The 18356-nt window shown below is 40.1% G+C and overlaps 1 long non-coding RNA gene across 1 annotated transcript in view; it reads left to right on the forward strand.

The window, feature by feature from the left end:
* Window positions 1-2952: 2952 nt before the first annotated feature.
* LOC123968362 overlaps window positions 2953-18356 on the forward strand; it is a 99715-nt gene continuing 84311 nt past the window's right edge. The window contains exons 1-2 of the long non-coding RNA XR_006824446.1: window positions 2953-3031; window positions 4490-4881. This is a non-coding gene — a long non-coding RNA (uncharacterized LOC123968362). The remainder of the gene's footprint in view (window positions 3032-4489; window positions 4882-18356) is intronic.

Genomic DNA, 18356 nt, shown 5'->3' on the forward strand with positions numbered 1-18356 from the left:
TGTTAACAACAGTGGTTATGTCAGTTTATAGTGCAGTGCATGTTTTAATGTTGTGATTGGATGCAAAATTACGTTAAGATACCAAGACATTAGGTGTGTGCTTTTATAGAGTTTTATTTATTTCTACTACACTATGTATTGTATAGTATGTAGTAAGCCATTTCAGGCAGTTAATTATTTTGTGTATCTGTCACACATAGTACAGTATGTAGCCAAATAAAATGCCTCTTCAGTGTTATTTAAATGTAAAATTATCTTAATTGGCTGTGTGTAATAAGGAGGTAAGTAGCAGGACCATTGATATGTATTTCATAAAAATGTAATTCCAAAATCAGGAATTAGCCTAGCGTCATGAGTTCACAAGGACATAAAGATAAGTGCAAGGTACAAAACAGACAACACACATAATTTTCTGTATTTTATACAGTATGTTCAACATTCAGAAGCTACGTGCAAAATGCAGCACTATTACTATGTTTGCAGCTGTAGAGGGAACACGGTGAGTGTGCACTTGTGCATTAATCTGTAACTGATTGTATGAAGCTGCTATAACTAAGCCTTTGCAGCATGACACGAATATGCAGATATATGCATTTTATCAGAGCTTAATTGGCTGTGTGTAACTACTGACTTTACACTGAGCGTAAACAGCCTTCTTTTCAGCTGGTAGTCATATATGCATTTTATAATACCCAGTGTTATTTCTTAACACACAGATGATAAATATGTATCATACCAAGAGATAATATCTTCAGTGTGTGGTATAATCTTGGAAATGTCCTAAAAGCTCCACCACTTCTGTGTGTGCGTTAAGCTCATCTAAGCTGTATGTAGCCTGTTCAGTGTGTAGTCTCATGCCTGGCTCAGCTGACTCCTCAGTGGGAGATATGCAGGCAGCAGCCAGGGCAGAGCAGAGCAGAGCAGAACAGGCTGACTACTGGAGTCAGTGGCCCAGTAAAACCACAGCAGGGAGGATAAGAGCTCTGCCGGAGGGGGGGTGAGAGATGTATGACTGTATCTCAATGTCTGCCTGTCTGTATGTAGCTGTTCTATGCTCAGCCCAGAGGGGGTGAATGGTGGTGGTGAGGATGGCACGGATATGACTATTTATCCCCTCTCTCTGTTTTATGCATTTATGTTTCTTTTTTTTTTGTTTTACTATTTCTGTCTTTGCACTAACACCATGTGTCTGTGTTGTTTTCAGTTCACACAGGTTTCATTGTGAGCGGTAGCATTCCATTTCATTATTTATTTCCATCTGTCTGGTGTGTGAATGGAGGACTCAGTGGTGTTGGTGGTGTCTGTTATCTTTTGTTTTCTAGTCTTTACCTGACTGGCTCTGTCTATGCATCTCAGATATTCCTGTAGGCTTGCATTGATGCAAACAGGAACATCACGCACACTGGAACACACAGACAAGTTTTTGTTTGTTTGTCTGGTTTGTTTTCAGGGCCCAAGTACTCGTGGTTAAGACTGGTACTTCCTTTGTATATGCCAAGAGATGGAAGAACTACCTGTCTGTCTGTTGGAAGCAAGCGCAGTAAGAAAAGGCCACACCGACTATGCGACTATGTGTGTGTGTGTGTATGTGTAATGACTGCATGTATTTGTAATTACATATCCATTGTCTGTCTAGTTAATTTCTTTCTCTGGTGCATGAAAATATTACCACTGCCACCCCTGACTCCAACACTAACAGCATCTTGTCTTACTTTCACATCTTGTGTTACTACAGAGCTGCAAAGGATCTTGATAAAGGGTATTGCAGTGCTTTGTCTAAAAAAAACCCACTGCTGAATATGAAAGTAGTCTCAAAAAATGAGACAGAGGTTCTGTATGCATGTGGTCACATGCATACAGAACCTCTGTCTCATTTTTTGATACAAAACCAAAAAGATCCTTACCTATTCTCCTCAGTTTAACCAAATGTTTTATGTTTGTGTTATTAATAGACTGGACGGATAATTAAAACCCTGTAACAATGCAAGTCTAGTTTATAAAACTAGTATGAAACATGTGCATGCACATTTATTTAAGCAATTATTCTAGTTATATATTATCAAATGTAGTGAGTACAATTAAACAATAAAATAATGATAGTGTTTATTACCAAAAATTCCTGTTAAAAAAAGTAGGCTGTAAGCCGATTTTTCCAAACCTCACATACCTACATTGACTCCAAATTATGCTTTTCAGTTCGAGAGGTTTTTTGTTGTAGCAGCAGAGCTGCTCCTTGTTATTATTTATATTTAGTGCCACTCTGTACATTACAAAACAATGAGACCTTTTTTTCATTTGGTCTCTTCCTTTGTTCCCCTGCTGCTGCTGCTGTCCAGACACAATGGTGGTCTCCAGGTGGTGCATCCAGGAAAGTTTTTGTCAGCCTGGCCATGCTATGTGTACACAAACAGTGAGGAAAAAGATAAGACAAGAAATAAAAAGAATGAATGAAATAAATGATTGACCAAAGTGTGTTTAGTTTTAAGTGTTGCTTTTAATGGGCATTGGAATAAGAGCAAGAGAGAGAGAGAGAGAGGGAGAGAGAGAGAGAGAGAGAGAGAGAGAGAGAGAGAGAGAGAGAATTCTCAAAGGGTAAAACAAGATGGGAGCGGGCAGGCAAACAAAGAGGCACGAGTTAGTAAAGAAATAAACGAAGAAAATGTCAAAATAATTAATTATGGCTGAGTTAATTGCATGGTTTGGGAAAACTAAATACACTGATTAAGTGAAGTTGGTGAGCTAAAATAAATAAATAAATGAATAAAATCTTAAACCAAACAATTAAGCACTGTGCTGCTTTTTAGTAAACACACACATATCTACAGTCCGTGTGTACTGTTGTGTGCATAGTTGCTTGACTTTGAGAGGGCGGGACTCTTTGGAGAGCGAAATGAACTAGGCGCGGCCAAAGGAGCCCCATCCATCTATCACACGTGTAGACAAAGGGGGACTCCACAACACAAAGCTGGATGTGCCCTCTCAAACTTTTTCCACGACGCACGGCGACGCGCGCAGAACAAACCATCCACAGGTGAGATGTCTACTGCCTTTGCTTGCACCCCTGGAGCGATTTTCGAATGTATATCCAGTTAAAAGTTGGTGCTGTAGTTGGTGCGTCAGCGCTCAAACTTGAGCACAAAGCAGGATAGAGAGGGCGAGAGACATAGAGAAACAGAGGCGGCGAGGAGAGAGAGAGCGAGAGGAGCGGTCCCCCTTTCCTTTGTCTGATGCGGGGCGCTTTGAGGAGAGAACTTGAGGGGATGCTCAGGCACGCGTCTTCATAACCCTCAACAATACTCAACATATTATACTTAGAATGCATTGACACTAAGCTTTAGTGGAGGTGACATGGAGTTTGTACTGCTGCTGATTTTTTTGTCTCTTGGGGATGTTGCGACGCACAAGACAAAGCAACTGCCTGTCAGAAGTTTGCGGAGAAAATTACCATTTACGCACGCTGGAAAAAAAGACAAAGTTACAAGTATTAGTTCATAAATTGTTTGTAAATAGTTCTTTCCTTTTGCAGTAGTTTCATGACAGTGGTATTCCTTGTCTTGCGAAGTTGCCAGTGCACTGTGGGAATTCAGAACAATGCAATCAGGTGTAAAGTCTCAAAGAAACAAATCAGCGAGAGAATTCAACTTGTTGCACGAATAAGGAATAATGTTTGGACGCTAAAAAATGGATACAAAATAGGTCCATCTCGAAAATCACTAGAAACTTGTCATAGTTTATGGGATTCAGAGCAACAGGTATACGCCGCTGCAGCCTCTTTGTTACAGTAAAGGATCCTTTGTTCTCAGTTCATACAAAGAAAACCATCAGAAACAAGCGCAAATCCAAAAGGAAACTACTTTTTTGAACACATGAAATGATTTTCATGGGATGGAAAATATCTTGAATTTAGTTTTCTTATCTGCAAAGTGTTGAATAAGCTTTTATTTTTGCTTTTTCTTTCAAAATACGTAAAACATGCCAGATCATCATCAAGATCAAAAGTTACTAACTTGAGGTTCCTTAGAGAGTTTCACTTAGATTTTTTATTGGGTATCTAAAACATAACAAAGATATTTTATACGATTTTTAAAAACTTTCTTCATAATATGAAGGTGTGGCCATACAACTTGTTTGAATTTGCTGCATTCCATTGTATTGTGGCCCTACCCTTAAACTTACATAGAAGAACATAGAAGACAATTTGCACTTACAGGGTTGATTTGTTATTTGAAACAAAATTAGTTTTGCATTCTGTTAAATATTTGGTTTTGGGTATGTCTGATTTTCCAACTTTTTCCAACTCATTTTAAACTCACACAGCTCATACCAACTTTTACACAGATTAACTGCTAATGGGTTTGTTAGATATCATTGATCCCATAATGTATCATTTTATTTTTCTTGTTTATTTTTTTTCCAGTTATAAGCAATGAGAAATTTTGTTGCACTGGCATAAATTTCTAACTGTATTGCTTTCAATCTTTTTTTTCAGTTCTGTCCTTAGGTGGATTTTAACACCAGATTAACCAGCAAAGCGCTTTCTCCTGTGGGAGGTTACGGAAGTAAAAAATATGTGGAAATCACATGGAAGATGTACAGAGGCACCTATCAAGCTGCTTTTAAGACGCAGAGGAGGATTAAGAGACTGTGCAATTTTCTTTTGGAGAAGGTGAAGTCTCATCTCTTAAGGATTTAAACTTCAGCAGCAGCAGCAGTGCCAAGCGGTATGCGTTTTAGGCACACTTGGAAATCTAAAACTCATGAAGACACTTTGAGGATTATAAAAAATATCTAGTATGTCTCTCTCCACAAGATGCGTCCCAGCCCAAAGTCACTGGGATAGCAGGATATTGCATTTATGATCCTCCTCGGCCCTCCGCATGGGTAGGTGTTATTACTTTGTGGCACTTGTTCAACCCCTTTGTTTGTAGGAATGGCTTGTTCGCTTGGAAGCAAAACTGACCAGAAGACACCCCCCCTTTCAACCCCATGCCCCAGCACACAGACACACAGACACACACCGCCCCGTTTTATTTCCCCAAATCACTTACATATTGGCGGAGGTTGTGTGTTTAACATTTGAGTGTGGCTATTTATGTGGTAATTTGGAGAAAACCAGAATGTGATGATGTCTTATCATGTTTTGCCAGTCACTAGTCATTGCTCCTCAAAAATGAAGTCAATATAAGCAGTTTGGATGACAAGTGAGAAGTTTAAAAAAATGTTTATAGCTACAGAAACTTTGCCATAGCCTGGGGTTTTAGTTTGTAAACAGATGCTACGACTTGCAGGGTTGACTTTTCACACTTGCCATATACTTGAACTCACAGTTAGAAATGTACTCGGCCAATAAAATGCTTGAAGCTCCTTATGAACATGGACATGAACGTGGACAGTTTTCAAACTTTTTGGCACTGGACTCCTATTTTTTGACTATACCTATACCCAAAACTTCTTAAACCTTTGTCTTTTAATTAATGACAAAATTGCATGCATTGCCTGGCTAATCAGATATTGTATGCAACCTCACTGTGTCACATGCAAAGTTTCGCTTTCAGCAGACTTGCCTTATCTAGTCCAGTCTGTTCTGTGTTACATTTGCCTTGAGATGGTTTGCTATGTCAGTGTTCAGTGTACAATTGTACTGCAGTTGCGTGAATCGCTGCTTGTTTAGTGGACACCACCCAGAGAGATGTTTCCTCAAATCCTCTAGTTCAGGAGAGAGCGAGATTTAAAATGAAGAAGGTGTATTTGTATTGTCCCTGTTTATATGCAGCAGTTGATTTAGGCAAGCCTGTTAAATCTTGAGAAAAAGTAATGAGCGATGCAAGCAGCCCTCTTAACCATACACTAGTGTGAAGGAGAGATAGAGAAAGTGAGAGTGAGAGTGAGAGCAAGACTCAGTCCTTATCAATGATGTCATTGGGAGCCAATGGGAGCATGCAGTGGCACTTGTCAGCAGCCAAGCTCCACCTCCAGCCTGTGTGCATGGCAGCCCACATGGCCCCACAGCATCACATTTTCACCATGCCTTACTCTGCTGCAGAGAGAGGCAGAAAATTCAGAGATGTTGCCCTTTGGCTGTGTGCGCTGATGTTAATCTACCATGTCTGCTCAGAAATAGCTTGTTCATCACTGTAAGCATATGCAAGGAACAACTTGAGCAGTGAGGAGAGATGACATTTTTTTTGTTTACATCTGTGATTAGCCAAATATACATTAGCTCTTGAAAGATTGGATTTAAATTAGAATGTGAGGAAACAACATCCAGGCTAATGAAGATAAATGATCAAAGTGGTAAGCTCAGCCAACTGTTAGAGATGCTCCCTTTTTTATGTGGCATCTTGTGGCATCTAAATTATAGAAAACAAAAAAGATGACCTTAATGATTGCCTTAATTCAGCTCAACACATCAGATGTATGGGGAAAAGAACACAAGAGTACCTGACAGTATCTATGTCAGCTTAACAACAATTTACATGCAGTTGAGCTTTGAGAATCAGGCAAAATAGCATTTACCTGCCTCTTGCTGCTCTTGTGGAACAGGCTGAGGTCACAGCCTGTATATGACTGGATCACTGGGAATGTAGGTCAGTCAACACTGTGACACACAGATGGGACAGATATAGGTCAATATGGGTGCTGATGAGTCATGATTCTACAGTAAGTCAGGAGAAAGGATGCAAGAGAGACAGAGAGGGTGAAGAGCTGTTCAGGTGTGGTAATGTGGACAGAGTGTATGCAGTGCACCCACCACCAGACATGCAGGAATGTTTACCTTCATTTCTTTGAGCAACTCTTGAATTTCACATTTTTTGTTCCATTGTTGGACATGGAATTATTTATGTAACATTACATATGGAATTGAATGATGTCTCCACTGTTAAGCACTTTTACTCATTTTAATTGCAAACATGGTAGCTTCCTAAAAGAATAATAATTTTTCATTTAATGTGTAAGTAGAGCTCATGCTCTGCAGATTAAGTCCTGTTTGTAGCATTTGAAGCGGCTATCCTGGCTTACTATTTACCTGTGATACCGTGGATTGCAGATTCAATCCATTACCCAGTAAATGAACTTATGAGTAAAACAGAAACATCAGGTTTACCGTAACTAATCATTGTAACAGGCCCAGCACTGCGCCGTTAATAGACATTGCACAGGCATAGTTTCTGCGACAATACAGTATGCTCCACTGTGTGTAGCTTAATTACATTGCTTATATGTACTGCTATTATCAAGTACAGTGCAGTTTTCGTAATATTTTCCATTTGGTGGGTGCTTTATGAGACCATGCATTTTTTTATGTATAGACATCCCAGTGGGAGTTGAGCTTTTAAACCTAATCCACTGAGTTACACGGGACAACATTTGCACAGCAATCTGTGGCATCTTCCAGCTATCAAGTCTCAACATCCCTCTGAGCTGGAATGCTCATTAAAATGGGCAATGGTTTCACACCATCTCTTCCTCTGCAGCATATGCACAACTAAATCTGTGTCACCATAATCTCTCACCCATCTGTATTCGCTATTACACTAATATAAAGTACTTCATTCTATCTCTGGTGAAGTCTGACTAGGACCACAAAGCACAGTACCGTGTTGGAGCAAAGTAGTACACCGAGACCAGACTACAGAGATGTTTTAGTCTGCGTTATTCTTTTATAGTTATATTTCTGTCATGCAATGCATGTTCATGAGCTGGTCAGATGTAATGCAAAGTGCATTAAACAAGAATACAACATTGGGCCTACAATAAATAATTACTCCCAAAAGCATTATTCTCTCAGATATCCTGTGGTCAGCCTCAGGAAAGCTATCAGGTTTAGTATTACCATTAATTGCTTGTAGCCTGTGGGCACTACAGCTTGTGGTCCCTCACGGAAATCACTATTATACATGTAAGCGTACACTAGGTATATTTTCTGGTTCATCAAACAACAAAACGACAAATACTAGTTAAAGTCCAATCTGTTTTTGCTTCATTTGATACTTACACATGAAACATTACTGAACCACTGCTGTGTATGTTTACACTCTGCTTTATTCACTTTATACTATTTTTGCACTCTGAAATGTAATGTTTGATGCTCTGATACAAGGACTGACAGATGGATAATTTTTGAGCTGGATCTTCAAAGTCGAACAGCCGCTCAAACAGATTTTGGATGTGTTATGTACTATGTGCCTTGACAGAAAAGAGGCTGAATTGATAAGGAGGAGCAAGTGCTCAAAAATAGCAGCAATAATAATTTAGTTTAATATTCCCTACCAGATGTATTTGGATTGATGCTCCCTTTGTGCATATCAGTGAGCCATACAGGACACTACACTGTGGGTATAGTACTGTAAATTACAGTGCAGTAAAACATTAGGCCCACCGTTACTAATCGTGACGACAGTCCTAATTCTCCAAGCTACAGGCATTCTGTGGTCATCCTGTTGCAAACTATCAGAGCTTAGTTTTCCCACTCAGTGCCTGTAGCCGTGAGATAAGTTAACGTGCTCTGCTGGCATGCTAATACATAGCCGCATTGGGGGACAAGAATAAATTATTTCTTTATGACTGCGCATAAGGCAGCGCATTTGAAGGAGGGGAGGGAGAGATAGAGAGGGAACATGGGGAGATGAAGCCAGGAAAAGAGACATGGGGGCAAATGATGGACTGGAAAGAAAGGAGGGAGAGAGAGGAAGCAAGAGAGGAGAAGTGAGGTGGAATGAGAGTGAAGGGCAAAAGAAAGAATGATATATGAAAAGGACAGGAATGAGACAGAGAGTAAGCTTTATCACTCTTTACATCTGTCTGTCTTCAGTTTATAGTAACTCTCTCCCAAATGACAGAGTGGAGGAAGTTCTTTTTTATTTCTGACTGTGCCTGACTTTAGGAAAACATAGCAGAGCTTCCCAATTTTTTATAGTCAATAAGGCTTTTCCCAGATAGGTAACATTTGAATGAGCTATGAGCTCAGGAACAACACAAGGGTTGCTTTGGCAAATAAAATTTTGTTTAATTTAGTTTTTTGCTTTGACCTGAAAACCATTCAGTCTGCATCCACCAGCGCATGACCTTTTGAAGGATTTTGTCCTAGTTTGAAACATCCAAATGCATGCTATGAGAAATAGCTAGCAGATAATGTTAAACAATGACTGAATTCAAACTGAAAACGTTGTTTCTGCTTTTAGTGCTTAAAAGCAGTGATACAAATCTCTGAGGAAAATGAGGACACAGCTTTGTGATGTAGATTGCTATTCAGTAATTTTATGTTTGGGTTTAAATGTTAATGTCTTGTTTTGTGCCACATTGCGTGCTCATACTTTTCTGCCCGCTGCACATTTGTCCTCTGCGATTTTAGTGCAGTCAAAACGCAACTGCAGACAATGCCATGACAAATCATTCGGAAAACACATAAAGGTAAGAGCCAAATCAAAATTCACTGGCTGAGAGCTCACATGGCGTGTTGCGCAGCAGGTCTAAATGCTCCCGAAGATATTGCCTTCTACCCCTCCTTTGTCCTATCCCATGTATAGATATAGAGACACAATTTTCAATAAGAGCTTTAGCCAGTCGTCGGTCTGTCTATTACAGGTCAACTTATTACCTCCATAAATGCACAGCATGTTGCTGTCTGGGGATGGACTGATAATCCCTCTAAAGACTGGGGTTCAAAGCTAAATCTGCTCCTCACGCAAACATACACACACACACGCACACTAAACTACAACTACACACATAAAGATAGATCTGCCTGGTAGACAGACAGACACACGTGTAAAGACTAGGATTTTATTACAGACAAATCTGTTATTGTCTGGGAGTTCAGAGATTAAGAAGCAGTGATTTTATGGACATAAACACACAGACACACACATGTGTCATTAGAGGATGAACACTGGCTTGCATACTGGGGCACAGTGCAGTTAAATCATATCAGTACTGGTGAGCTTTTGAGGTTTATTACTATGATAAAGACTTTGGTGACAGCTTTTATTGTATATACTTATTTCTGCTTATTTGTAAGAATTTATCTGGTGACACTCTCTTCACCTATAATGGATATCTTTGTCCAAGCTAGTTATCTATTTTTTTTTTTGTACAGTCTTCACTAGTTGTTTTTAAAGATTTAACCTGATTGCTCCCACTGCTTTTTATGCCAGGAACCACTAGCACCAAACTTTCTGCCTCACCACCCTCCTTTATTTACCACCACTTTCCACCAGTGATTTCTGAATCCTGATGTACAGTCTCTGTAAAACATAAATAAATCCTTTTGTGAAATATCTATTTGGTCAATGTGAGGCAAACAGTCGATAACATCAACTGAAAGCATGGTCATGCCTGTGTCTTTGGCTATGCACATCCTGACAGCCTTTTGCCGGCCTTGCAGTGCCAGACCAGTCAAAGAACATTTCAACTTCAAGGCCTATTTCTAGTTATTTAGTCTTTAGTGGATAGCTTTGGAGATATCTGAAACTGTTAGATGTTACTGTTACTGAACATCTGCAGTATTTACCAGTTTGAAAAACAGAAGTAAGTGAGTGGTGCATTGATCCAGTTAGGTGTAGAAAAGGATCAAGTTGTGTCTAAGTGAATGAAAGAACTTTCAGTCATTGAAATTACATATGTCTCAAGCTAATTGTTCCCCAGAGGTGTCCATCAACTTGGAGGAGAGTAAGGCATATCATTGGTTTGACTGTGCTCCTCTTTTCCTCTGTGCTGGGTCGTACATGACCTGGCAGTGTCACTGCTTTTGCTCCACACACGGTTATCACTCTGACCGTTTTGTACCAAGAACGAACATGTTTGAGCACACAGTATGCTACGATAACTGCCCATGGCTCTTGGTTTGTTGTGTTTGGTTGAACCGTCCCTGCCCCACACCAAAACTTGTGTCTCCACTCCTTTCTTTTCCACTGATGCAGGACAAGGTGTAGGTGTCTGTGACTGGTGTAGCTGATGACGGCACCTTGATTGTCATCTTATCTTAAGCCTAGTTCACACTACACGATTTTTATCCCGATTTGCCACTCGGCGAGCTTGGCGACCGTCAGGCTGTGATTGGGAGTAAATCAGCGGTTGATCGGCGACCGCCAGTCGTTATGTGTGAACTACTCAACGACGCATCAAAACGGCTCCCTGACACATCACTGCCAGATATCTAGCATGCCAAATATCTGGAGCTACTTTTTCACCGCAAAACACTTTTTACTCACCTCCAGCTCTCTCTGTAGCTCAGACAATCCCTGCTACCTGCGTGTGCTAATCCATTCTTTCACCCATATTCTAATTTATAATTTCTATCTTTATAATAACAAACAACAGCTGTTTCGGGTGTAGGTTGCGTCATTTCCTTTTTCACATTTCACGTGTGTTTTCTTGACAAAATGTGGTTTGGAGACCAGCGTTGGGTGCCACAGCCGCTGTTAGCTTGTGTAGTGTGTGACCCCCTGTCACCGATCAGTCACGTCATGTGAACGCCACAAGGACTTCAAGACTCCTGTCACAAGACGGCAAGTTGTGTAGTGTGAACAGCACGGCGATCGGTCGACGCTGAATGTCGCGTAGTCTGCATGAGCCTTTAGTATCACATGGTGGCTGTGTCTGGCTTAATTCTGTGTTGTGGTGTCATAGCCAACAACTACATAGGCACTACCCTTGCATCTCCATTGCTATGAGTTTGGGAAGTGTTGTAGCAGCTTAATAGTAGGAATTGTCCTTCACCCTGGTTAGTGGGCACCTAAAGCTTACCAGACTATTATAATTTATAATAAATACTGCAATGTTTCCATTCTAACTCAAAGCAGTGACATTCATTTTCTCAGGTTATGCATTATTTTGGGACACAAGAGCTGAGATGAGAAGACAGGAGGGGGCTGTCACCTTTACACATTTTCTTCTGCAAAATCATTCTATCAGCCATGTTACTCTACATTAGATAGTAACCTGCCATAACTGTCAGTCACAACCCAGTTAAGCGCAAACTAAAGCTTCTGCCAGCCGTAGCCTGTAAACCGAAAGGAAAATGAAAGCCTCCAGTTCTGTTTGAAACTCGCATCCTCATATTTCCTGAGAACGTGTAATATTATGGCAGTAATTATTTTAAAATATTTACTTTGCAAAACAAAAAAAGATCAAAGCAAAATAGTAAATATTTCATAAGGGGATACAAGAAAAGGAGAGTGACTGAGTATAAAGTGAAGTAAAACCATAAGGGAATGCAATAAATGAGTACAAACTCCAATTCTGCTGCCCTGGAAGTGTCACTTTAGAACTTTTTTCTGTCTTTCCCTTCTTTGTTGTAGATAATGCAATACAATCCCATATTTTATGTCCTTACTTATTTAATGATTTCAGACATTGTGAATTCCCGGTTTCCTCCAAAAAGCTCTACTTGGGAACTTCAGATATAAAACCAAAAATAAAATAGGTGTTTAAAGTTGATATTATACTGTCCTACTATTATAATGCTAATCCATGGTAATGTGGCTGTTTGAAAGTTTAGAGCTTTTTTCACGGAGGTATGGCAATGAGCTGTAATCTTGTTCAGATATAGCTGTCAGATTATAGTAATGTGACATATCAGTATTAAACAGGAAACATTTTGACTGGAATACCTAAAATAATACCTTTGTGCGTATTTATGTGATGCTGTGTGCTATATGCTTTGCACAGTTGGGGCAGTGATAGTCGAGCAGGCTAATCCAAAATATTATCTTGTCTCATATCTTTTTTTTTTATTGCTGCATAATACCTTGTCAGGACTGTGTACTATCTTTGACCAGTACTGAATCAGATCTGTTTTGATGGAGATATCTTTGAACTTAGCTGGATATGATGTGATAAAATAGATTGTGTCCTGTAACACTAGCTGAGATATCAGAATATAAACTGTTCGAGTCTCTTCCTTTTTGTGGGTATAACACACTCCTTTGTGTATGCATACAACCAACTCTGCATTCAGGAATATGAGATTACAGTGTGGGACGTAGATGTCTGCATCCTGTGGCTCATTGCTGGATTTGTCCCATGGAGAGATAACAGATCTCATGTAGACAGCTATGCTGTTTTAAGGCTCCAGTCTGTAACTCTAGTTTTGTAGTTTTTTTTGTCTTGTGTTTTCTATCAAATTCATTTTCTGAGCTCTTTATACTCGATATAGCTGCTGTATAGACAAGTTTTATGTTGATTGTGGTAAAAGCTTTTCACACATACTTCAGTATATAATAGACACATGCTTTTGTTATGAATAACGTGAGAAGTATATTATAGGTGCCTTCAAATCAAATCCTTAAAGATGTGAAAAACTCAGGTAAATTAACTAGCCTCATCTAAGTCACAGAAAAACTGTTTATGTATGCATAAATGCACAAACATGTTTATTCCTATCTTTCTATCCCTTCATTTATTATCCATCCAAATATTATTCTCTTCTCAAAGAGAACATTTTATCATGTTACACTAATTATCATGATGTATGATGGTGTAATAATATACTATAAAATTACTCAAACTGTACTAGTGATTGCCCACCTTTAAAAAAATAAATATGCGTCAGAGATCAGTCATGTCCTGGAATCTTTGTGTATGGACATGCTTTTTATAGCCATGTGATGGTTAGTGTAAAAATATTGCATTTCCTGGAGGCAGATTATGCCTCAGACTATGAAAGACTTTCCGTAAGAGTATCTGCATTGACACGATTTTCCAGTCCAGTGCGACGCATAATCTGAGTGTCTGGAAATGGGCTGAATAAGGCCAAGTAAATGCCCCACTCTCAGTAATGTAGTAGTTCTATGCTGGATACAGCCTGTATGCTGAACACAGCTGGATACAAGCCCAATTTCTTATAAAACATGGCCAGCATACAAGTATGAGTTTGAATTTAATTTGAAAGCACTTCAAATATATATATATATATATATATATATACACATATATATGTTAATTTCCCGGAGTTCTTTTTTTCATATTTGTTGCATGTCATTAAGGATTTGATTTGAAGGCACCTATTATGTACTTCTCACGCTATTCATAACAAAAGCATGCGTCTATTATATATTGAGGTATGTGTAAGAAGCTCACTGTCAGTGTATCAAGCTCTCGGAATATTAATTTGATTGGGGGAAAGTATATATATAGATATATCATGTGGCAAGGTAACTAAATTGTTATTTTCACCTGCAATAATCCCCCTCTAATGTGAATGTGTCCAAGGTCAAAAAAATCTAGATTGCAACTTCAAGCTAAGGCTTTTCTAGACAATATAAAAGATCCAGTGGACAATATAGGTTGACATATTTCTTTTCAGGTCTTTTCATATGAGGTCAATGCGTAATCTCTGGTGGGAATGTGGCTGAATAAGGCCAAGTCATGCCCTGCTCTTATTATTATGCATCTAATTACTATGCTTCAGCCGTTAGCTATTCTGTTTATGCTGTGTTGCCAGTGCCAGTTCACAAGGTCAAATTCATGGTACTTGTAAATGTCCTTGCTGAATAAAATTAGATTCTGACTCAAACTGTGTGTACTGTATGTGTGTGTGACTCGCTGAAATTATCACACACACACAAACACACACACACCCAGCCCACACATAGTGTTTGGTACAGCTTGTGGCAATGTTCACAACACCTCAACATTAAGCCACTGCTCTTATTAAGACTAAACATCCAGTGCTGATTCACAGTGGACACAAATTTCTTGTCAGACAAGGTCAAGGCTTCATCTTCAGCCAAGAAATGAGCTGAGTAAGCATGAGTCATGCTTTCAATTATGTATTAGCCTGTTAGCCTGACAGACAGGCAGTGTTAGCTTTCAGATAGATGTCAGAGGCTAGACTTACGAGTGACCCTGTATTATGGTCACCACCACTATGGTTAACCATGCAAAAACCCTATTATATAACCCTGTACTGTTGGCTTAATTATAACAAATCAAACCAATTTATTTCTTTGTTAATCGACACTCCTCATGTAACTAGTGTAACTGCTGTACTAGAACTATGTTACATTCAGGCTAATAACTTGTTCACAGGACTAATTTGCTCTCTTTCCAAATTAAAGCAGCCCCATGTAAACACCTTAATTGGCCTAGAGGGAAGTAAGAATGTTCACATGCAACTTAATTGTCCATTAATATGACTCATTGATTTTTATTCCAAATTACCTGCCCCACATTGCCACTTCAGGCAGCCAGAGGAGCCTGACTGGCCTCGTTCTGGCAACCCCCCCCCCCCCAAAAAAAAATCCAGATTAATTTGAATATTCTTGCACATACGAGTTAATCCTTGTGCACTAGTCAGGCTACTTTTCAGTTGGGTTGGGTAGATAATCCACTTCCAGTCCAGACAATATGCATATGTGTGAGTGTGCAAGTGTTTAATGTGCATCAGTGATTCTGTGTTCATTTGTGAGCCTCTCTTTTTCCTACTGTTTGTGTTTGTTGTGTGTGTGTCTGCAGACAGAGGCTGCTTCACCAGCTACTTAGTAAGCTCTCTGATGTCCTCAGCTGTGTGTGGCAATGCTGACACAGTGAACTGTGGCCACTCAAAAACAAATATTCAGTATGAAAGCACACAGACACAAGGACGCTCGCAAGTAGGTGTTCACACTTCTTCTCTGACCCTCTGTCCCTCCCTTTCTTTTGCCCCTGGCCTTCCCCTTCTCTCTGCCTCTTTATCTCTGTAACTGACTTAATTCTTCTGTCTGATTTTCTCTTTCACGCACAATGAGATGGTGTCGTGCCAAAAGACAGTGAGAGCACTAAGCCAGCCTCCTCGGCAGTTCATCGGCAGTTCACTCGGCTCCACACTGACAGAAATGATGCTAGACAGAAATGCAAATTTGACAATGACAGCAACTGTGCCATCCACAAATGTTAACATTACTCCTCAAAACTTTAGATACCAATTTGCATCCACTTGAAAGGGTAACTCCACACTTTTAGACAAGGGTCTGTATTATTCTTGTCTCAGAGGAGCTCAGTATCTTAGACTGGTAGACTGATAACATGCTGTCATTTTGTGCTGACTCATCTGTCCCAGGAGCATCCAAAGGATCTAAAAATATTGTCAGACTTTGTGAAAGCGAAAACATCTCACTTGATGAAAATACCACACCAAATGGCATCATTATTTAAAACAAAACAAAACAATGCATTCTGGGACACAGAAGAAGTTAGAGCAGTCCCTTTGTAATGTCCTTGTAAAAACTACTACTAATCCATCAAAGTTGATGGTTTGCTGCAGTCATGTTTTACAGTGTGGACGGTTGATAATCTGGTTGGCCTGTTTCACAATCTCATGCTAAAGAAAGTGTGGAGGACAGACAAGTTGTCCTTGTCATGTGGAGTATTTTTTTCTTCTGTTGGACTGTGCCCTTAGACGAGCATGTAAGAATCCCTGCTGGGTTATGCACTCTCTATGTATGTCTCTGTCATCATCTCAAGCTCTCACTCATAAACCCTACATGTGCTACCTCCTCTGTCACTTTTTCTCTTTTTCTCTCCCCTCTAGTTACACTTTGATTTTCTCCCTCCTGCCTCTCGCTGTTTCTGTCTCTCTCTCTTTTTCATGCTGTTACGCTTTGCTGTCTTTCAGCATTTGAACACTTAAGTTTCCTTGTGCCAATGCGGTCCGCCTGTCACAGTTGGGATGCCTATGTGTCTTTTTCTCTCTCCTTCACTATTTCTCTTGATCTCTGGCTGCTTTTCTGTCTGCCTGTGTGTCTGTTTCTATTTCTCTCTGTCTGTACATTTCTGTCTGTATCTGTCTGCCTCTTCCTCCCACTCTCCACCTCTCTCTGTCTGCATTACTGCGTTTGAGCATAAATGTGCTCATGTGTCTTCTCACCAGTGATGTTTTTTTAAAATGCCTGTTTCTCTATTTCTGTTTTCTTTTGCTAGATGCTATAGTTGTCCATTTCCATAATGCTTTGTTGCACAGCCTTTCTTTTTGCAGGTGTGCTCTGCTTCTGTCTCCCCCTGACTGAGTCACTGTCTTGCAGAGTCACATGTGTTCATCTGATCTCTGTGAGAGTTTGCTGTTTCAGAAGGTTTCACTCAGATTACCTCTGACTTGCATGGGGAGGATGATGATTTATTACTTTTAGAGTGGGGTTTGGATTACTTTGCTCATTCCTTGGGTTAGCACACTTGTTTAACTGCATGAGTAATGCCAGAGGAAGTTTAAACCAGGATTCCAGAGTTGGGAAGGGTGCTTTAATTGTTATGTAGTCCACAGCAGATTGTAATTTTAAACAAAAATGTGTTAAATCTTTCTGACTTTACCTTGGCTCTGTACACAAGAAATTGTCCTGCTGTTATGTCAACACTGTTGGGAGTAAAATATACTTAATGTTCAACATGTAGCCAACTTTTCTACTGTTGACCCAACTCCATTTACATTTAGCTGACACTTTTATCGAATTGCTAAATATGCCAGAGGTCGCACCCTTCTGGAGCAACTTGGGGTTAAGTGTCTTGCTCAGGGACACATTGGTGAATGTGTCACAGTAGGAAATTGAACACGGGTCTCTCACACCAAAGGCATGTCTTGTGCCATCACCACCCCAGTCTGCCTCTCAGACAGACCGCACTTGAACAGTTGATATGATGGAAGGAGCAGGTGGATCTTATATTTTGTCCACAGTACATCTCGATGGATGAATCGTGATGTAGTGTGTTTTTGCTTTGCCTGTGTGTAAGACAGCTTGTTTGTGTCCCCTGGTGCCCATGTGTTTGTCCATGTGTGCAGTGTATCTGCCTCTGCATCTGTGCCAGTGCATGTCTGTGTTTTTCTGTGCTTGCTGCATGTGTGTACACATACAGTGTGTGTTTGCCTGTGTGTGTGTGTGTGTGTGTGTGTGTGTGTGTGTACAAAGCGTGCAGTTTCACCCATACTATGCTGTTGAGCTACTGAGTGTGTCTGTGTTTGTATTAGTTGTCCCAGTCAACCCATCCAGGACATCTCCAAATTGTTGACAATTCAAATCTTTAGAGCCATTGTGGGGAGCCATAAAACTCAATTTCCCATGGAGGAGGGGTTGGTGGTGATGGGGGTGGGGGGCAGTTTGAAGTCCAAATGTTCTTATCTCATGCACTATTAAGCGAGGCAGTGGGGTGTGTGGGTAACGTGGTTTAGAGTCCGTCTGTCACAGCCTCAGGGTACGTTGCTTCGAATGCACACAAGCGCACATTTTGCACACTGAATATGAACTTAGGCATATGCATAAACACACTCTGTAACACACATGCACACGCATACCTCTTTCTCTCATTCACCCATTAACACACAAACATGCACACTGCCTTGGGGCTCTACGGCTCCTGTCCTATACGGCCTTGGTGCAGGTCAGAGTGGT

This window comes from Micropterus dolomieu, linkage group LG03, assembly GCF_021292245.1.
Source record: "Micropterus dolomieu isolate WLL.071019.BEF.003 ecotype Adirondacks linkage group LG03, ASM2129224v1, whole genome shotgun sequence".
NCBI lineage: Eukaryota > Metazoa > Chordata > Actinopteri > Centrarchiformes > Centrarchidae > Micropterus > Micropterus dolomieu.